Here is a 7,046-nt window from a genome sequence, read left to right on the forward strand (position 1 = left end):
GTCTTGTTAGCTAAATGAATCGCCATACGAATTGGTCTTGGTTCCGGGAGATCCAGCTTCTTGAAGAATGAATAAGGCATTAAATTTACACTTGCTCCTGAATCAGCCAAGGCATGAGTGGTAGCCAAATTGCCAAATTGGCAAGGTAAAGTTAAACTCCCCGGGTCACCCTTCTTCTTTGGTAGTTTGTTGAGCATGGCGGCTGAGCAATTCTCATTGAGGACTACCTTCTTCACTTCCTCCATCTTCCTTCTAGTAGTGAGAAGTTCCTTAAGGAACTTTTCATATTTGGGCATTTGTGCGACAGCTTCGATGAAGGGTATGTTGATTTGAAGAGCCTTTATATGATCTAGAAACTTCTGGTACTCCTCTTCCTGCTTCACTTTCTTAGCTCGGGCTGGGTATGGCAATGGCGGCTGGTAAAACTTTTCAGGGGTCTGATTGTTCGGATTTGGCAGTGGACTCGCCGAGTCCATATTCTGTACTCGGCGAGTAGAGCTGTCAGATTGAAGATTTTGATTTTCTACTTGATTTTCTGCTTCCTCCTTCTGTGATTCTTTGGGTGCTTCATTCTGAATAGGGGCCAGAGGAGTGATTATTTTCCCACTTCTTGTTGTGACTATGTTTATGTGCGCGCCTCGTGGGTTGTTTTCGGTTTTGCTAGGAAGTTCACCCGGTGATCTTTGGTTTATTTGTTGAGCAAGTTGCCCTAGCTGCGTTTCTATGTTGTGGATAGATGCTTGCTGGTTTCTAAGCATGGTCCTTGTTTCTTGAATTGCAGCATCATGATCACTATATCTCTTTTCTGAAGCAACTACAAATTTGGTAAGCATTTCTTCCAAACTTGGTTTTCTTTCTTGTGATGGCTCCTCCTTTTGGTAAAAACCCCTTCCCTTTTGCTTGAACTTCTCCTCCTTAGCCTTCTTGTACTCGTCATAAGGGAGCCACTCTTTCTTTGGTCTACGCCAATCTTCATCATATCGGTCCCCACTTGAGTAACAAACTTGCACCTTTTTGTTGTCATTCTCATCCAAGTCGCAGTCTCTAGTAAGGTGAGGCCCATTGCAATTTTCGCAACCCACCCGAATAGCATGTATTGTTTGGTCCATTTTATCCATCCTCATATCCATGGTTTTTAGCATAGCCATAACTGCTGACAAGTCTTCTGAAGCTGCATAAGCGGCCCCTCTCGTCACATCATTTCTTGGATTGTGGTATTCTCTAGAATGTTTAGAGAATTCTTCAATTAGTTGCTTTATCACTGGGGGTGCCTTCTTCGTGAGTGGACCTTGCGAGTCAAGTAATTGCCTAGTGGTAACATTTACTCCATCATAGAAGATAGAGACTTCTTGTTGACTATTGAGGTCATGATGTGGGCAATTCCTTAGCAGGCTCTTGTACCTCTCCCAAGCTTCATATAGTGATTCTCCAGCTTGTTGTTCAAAGTTAGCTATAGCTTTATTTAGCTTGGATATCTTGGATGGCGGGCAGAATTGATCAATGAACTCTTCTTTCATTTGGGCCCATGTAGTGATAGATCCTGGGGGCCATGACTTGAGCCAATCCTTGGCAGCACCCTTCAAAGTAACCGGAAGCATGTGAAGTAGCTGAGTTTCCCGAGGCACATTTGGAACATTGAAATAATCAGCTACATCATTGACTTCGTCCAAGTGTTTGTAAGCGTCTTCGTGGTCTTTGCCTGTGAAGGGGATCTCCTTAAGTAGAGCCAGGATGTGACCCTTGAGCTCAAAAGTAGCAGTAGCGGGAATTGCGGGTTGCACAAGTCCCGGTCCGGTATCATCGCGTATCCTCTTCTTCCATTCCCCCATGGGGACTTCATCAATGTTAGCCATGAGAATAGCTAATTCGTCGTCGGAATCGGAAACGTGACCGAATGTAGGGTCTTCTTCTTCCTCGGTCTTGTACTCGGCGTCTTCTTTAATTGGGTCTTCGATTGTCAAAGAGGCGTTGGATGCTCCTGATTTGCTGCTCTTCTTCTTGCTGAAAACGGACTTTAGGTTCTTTAATGGTGAATTCCTTGAAGAAGCGGATTCTCCAACGGATTTTCCTTTGTTCTTCCTTAGGGCGGATTCCGGGTCGTCTAGAGGAGGGATCAAAGGTGTATCAGATCCTCGGGTCATGAAACAACTGCAAATAAAACAAGAAAAACGCGTAAAAAGAACAAAAATAAAATAAAAGCTAAAACTGTGAACAGTGATGGACTCGCCGAGTTTCGTCGAGTGCACTCGGCGAGTTCAAGGTAAAAACAGAAAAAATTTCTACTTAATTTATTAAAACAGGGATTGATCAAAACCTATACTAACTACTAAATTACCTCAGAATTAACTTTGTGTAAGATAAATCCCACACAAAGGATCGATAAAAAAAAGAAATTAGTGCTAATTTAGAACTGTTCCCCGGCAACGGCGCCAAAAACTTGATGTGTGTGAAATGCACTGGTTTTAATCCTACTTTTGAGTTATAAATTAAGCACACAAAGGCAGTGAACCTGTCTTTTAGTGGTATAGTTGAGTGAGTAGAGTGTCGAACTCAAGGAACGGTAAATTAAAACTAAAGACTAATTTTATCTAGATTAAATAGTAAATATGGGTTTTCTCTAGTTTTACAAGACTAGAAACTTACTAATACTACTTAGGCTAAGAACTAGAAAAACAAAGATTTAACTGAATTTAATAATAAAAGGGACTTCTGTTTAGTTCAACTCAGTTGATCCTATGGTTGATATTATGGTAATAGTGCAATGGATTAATTCTTCTATTGGCTACCGATTCAAGTGATTAGCCTTGCGTTCGCTACGATAATCCTTAGAAAACAAACTAACTCAAACAGTGATCAGTTGTCTAATTTAATTTAATTCACTAGATTATTTATTCGGGTTAATTTAGACTTGTAATAGCTAACTAAATTGGTCCTTTGGTTAACCTCTTGCTGATGGTCATCAAACAAGCTCACACATGAATTTATCTAATTTTTCTTATTAATTCTATTTTCACGTTCGTTAGTCCTAGACATATGATAAAGTGGTCACATAAACATATGGGGTTGATAATTAAAAGATGTCCATACTATTTAATTATCTTCCTATTAACAGAAAATTAGTTATCATTCACACACAAGGTTCTTTAACAAGCTAAAATTAACAAAATCACCAATATTTAATTAATCCTACCATTAATCAAACCATAATATCAATTTTGTATCCCCAAACAGAAGTTTAAGAGTTTTATCTCATGATTGAGGTAATTAACAGCAATAAAACGAATTCTAATTGTCTAACCATAATTGAGAAACAATAGATTAAGTAGAATGATGAGAATGTGCCTCAAATCTTCTTCGGAATTGGATTCTAAGTTGTATCTTCGTTCTCTAGGGTTCTTCTGGCTCTTCAATCGCAGCTTGCTTCTCCCCAAAAGTTCCAGAAGTCCTTCCATCGGATTAAGACCCGCTATTTATAATTATCACAAAACAGGGGCTACTCGGCGAGTAGGTCGTGGACTCGCCGAGTACTAGTGTGAAATCCGTGTTCGGTAAGGAATCTTGACTTTTCTTTCGGGAACATTCTAATGAACTCGCCGAGTACATGCGTGGACTCGCCGAGTAAGTGTATAGTTTTCCCTTTTTCTTCATTCTTTGGTCTCTAATTGCTTCTCCTTTTCCTTTCTGCTTCCAAGCATGTCTTTTGGACTGAAAACACAATATAAGCATTATTAAGTACCTTTTGTCCATATTATGCATAACTTTAGCCAAAAATGAATAGAAATATATGTTAAACATATGATTAATTATGCACATATCAGTACCCTTGTCGAGACAATTAGTGGAGTGTGTGTGGTTAACCGGCACACTAAGTTATGTTTGGCATTGGTAGCGAAGGGTGACTCGATGTTTGTCATAGATCGATGGAGCGTGTGTGGTTAACCAGAACGTCGATTAGGTGACTGTAACATTGAGGGAACCACGTACATTCGTATGGTTATTCACACCTTATTTGTGATCCTCGGCATCCCAGTCACAAATGAAGGGCATAATCGAGATTAAACATGACATTGAAAAGTTCAATGAATCTCAAAAGATCTAGGAGTTTCAATTCATTTAAAAACTTAAACCTTCAATTTTCGTTTTTCATGGTAGAAATTGGTAAATCGTCATTTACCTACCTTCAAATGTTCTAGAATTTGGATAACGGCATCCCTCTTCCAAATTGTAGAATATTGTGTTGGATCCTAGCCTTGATATTTCATTTGGGTGTTATATCAAGGATTCAAATCAACTAACTTGAATTTTCTCCCGTTTTATAGATGTCAAAGTCTGACAACTATGGTCTTCCTAAATCCGTTGGAAAAAGTTTTCCACGTGAAGATGATGTTCCACGATTGGATTGTGGAAATAGAAATCATGCTTCACTTCCTCCACCTCCTGAAATAATTCTCCCTGACCCACGTGTTCGAAGACTTGAAAAGTTCAAGGTCACTCAAGCCCTATTGGCAATAAGACACAAAGATGGAAAGTATGTGTGTGCACACGTCTTAAAGATGAAGTCACACATAGACAAGTTAAGGATGTTGGGTGTCGATGTCTCAAGGAAGTTAGTTGTTGACTTGGTTCTTCAATCACTTCCCGAATCATATGGTAAGTACTATATGATGGACCACGTCATGACCCTTATTGATTTGACTTTTTTGCTTATTGCTGCTGAATCAGAAATGTTTTGGCGCACTGGTTGAGCAAATTTGTCTGATAAATCAATGTCACATCCTTCTATGGGGAATGGAAACATTGGAAGTCTAGAAAAGTTTTCTCTACGCAAGAGAAAGGCTGAGTCTGAGATAGTCCCGTGTACCATTCCATAAAAATCCATGTGTTTCTACTGCTAAAAGGGGCATTGGTTACGAAGCTGCCCTCACTACCTAAGAGATCTAAGAGATGGGAGAGTCAAGATGTATGACTCTGCTTTAGGAAATATCCACTATCTAACTCTATTAAGTTCCTATTTGGAGATTCTTAATACATGATGTGATAAGATTACATTTCAATGTTTTGAAGGATCGAAGAAAGGAAAGGAAGCTTAAAGGAAGGAGCAAGCTGAGTCTGATCGCGAAGAAATGGATTTCGATCGCATGATTCAAGGATCAGATTTTTAAGCTACTACTTTAGAGTTAGGATAGATTGCTAAGTAATATTTACATAGTTTTCATTTGTAATCGCATTGTAAGGACAATATTTTTCCGCAATAAAATAAATTTTGATTTATCCTATTTATGTTTCCTTGCGATGGATTTTATGAAAATTGGTGTTTGAATGGTTCTATTGTTAGCGATATTGTGAATGGATTTGATTCTTAGTTATGTTATTTGTGGTAATGTTAGAAATTTACCAAATGAGGAAAGATTCTCATCGCCCAAGTTTCAATTGGATAGAAACTTGAAATCATGCAACTGGTATTGTGTGATGAATGAGAACCTTCATATTTGGAAAAATCGAGACTAATTCCTTGTTCACATAAGTATGTGAGTCAAGTGAAGGACTAGGAGATCGAGTTCACAATGTTTTGCACTGGTCAAGTCCACCATAAATAACAATAAGATTATTTGTCATGATTTACTAAAAGTCTAGCAAACGTGATTAAGTGTAATTCTGAATCACTGAAAAGTTTCAATGAATGGCAGAACGAATAAGAAGAATCAATTAGGCAGAAAGATAAAAGTTTCTCCAATCTGAAAAGATGGGAGAGTACTTAAGTATCTATTTTATGATTTACTTAGTGATTATGAAATCATGTCACAATTGATCCTCTAAGGAAATCTTAGTACACTAGTATGACTAAGAAGAGGAATCAGCAATTGTTGAATGGTTAAGTCAATAAGATGAACCGTACTTCGTTCCAAAATCAAGTCTTAGAGTCATACTCCAAGATTGTGACTTGAGTGACATAATCTTAAGTAGGAATGTTCTTACACTTTCATATTTTGGTAAGTTGTGATGTATTGGATAAGACAAAGACCAACTAGTACCAAATTATGTGTAGGTTTGTCTTGATATAGACACACACTAACTCTTGGATATTTGTTTTGCCAATAAATGTTTCTTGATAAGAGAATCTAATATGTCAAGAGGTCAGTGGGAGTCTAAATATCTTGAAAAGTTTCAAGAACAAATCAAGAAGTAAACCTATTAAACACTAGCACACGACTTGAGGATTATAACCTATCGTGTTGACAAAATTGTATTTATGTGCCAATCCAGTTGAGTGATTATGCATATGAGTTCTACGAGTTCTCAATTGAATGCATAAGGGCAAGCACCTTGATCAATGGAAAGTACATTGAAAGGTAGGGGTGAGCTGCTCAATAACTTGGAAGCAATGGTGGGACCCTTGATGGCAAGAAATTAAGAATGAACAAGTTCTGTCCATAAGAGTTTGAATTTGTCACAAACATTATCTTATGATTATGCTTATGACAAATTTGCATGGATAGGAACACATGCACCATAAAATCTAAGTGCCATAAGGTTTCTCTCCTTCATGAAAATGATTGTGAGGAAACGCTTTCACTAAGAGAGATTTTAAGGAGATAGCGATTATGTAAATTGCATTCTCAAATTCGATTATGATTACGGCATCCCTCTTCATAGTTCGAATTGTGAGATTTGGCAATTTGTCTGAACATTTGAGACTTATTAATATAAGTTCTGAATTAGTTTAGACACACATGTGAGCTGTCTAAGGAAAGGTGTGTGAGTCTGAGAAGCTTAGATAAAGGCTTATCAAAGCACATTGTATTGGAAATTTAAACTTTGGAAGTCAATAAGTATTGTCTTTTAGAAGTCCAACTGTTTTTTGAATACGTGTCAAAGCTAGTGGGAGCATAAATGTTATGTTGGAATGGATATAATCATCATGTTAGTGGGAGCATGATTATTATTTAAGTATTGCAAGTTGGCAATATTAATTATAGAAAAACAAAAGTTTCACGTTGCAAAGTTGCAGGGGTAGAAAAGTTGTTTTTGCTATAATTAAGGGACAG

General features: G+C 37.8%; 1 non-coding gene across 1 annotated transcript; it reads left to right on the forward strand.

Annotated features, from left to right (window-relative positions):
* The first annotated feature begins 1,362 nt into the window (after positions 1-1,362).
* On the forward strand, positions 1,363-1,469 carry LOC145123034 (small nucleolar RNA R71). The gene has a single exon (XR_013714913.1). It is a non-coding gene; the product is annotated as a small nucleolar RNA R71 (small nucleolar RNA).
* Positions 1,470-7,046: the final 5,577 nt, after the last annotated feature.

Source organism: Lactuca virosa, chromosome 6 (genome assembly GCF_052849685.1).
Source record: "Lactuca virosa cultivar CGN04683 chromosome 6, Lactuca_virosa_CGN04683_v6, whole genome shotgun sequence".
Classification (NCBI taxonomy): domain Eukaryota; kingdom Viridiplantae; phylum Streptophyta; class Magnoliopsida; order Asterales; family Asteraceae; genus Lactuca; species Lactuca virosa.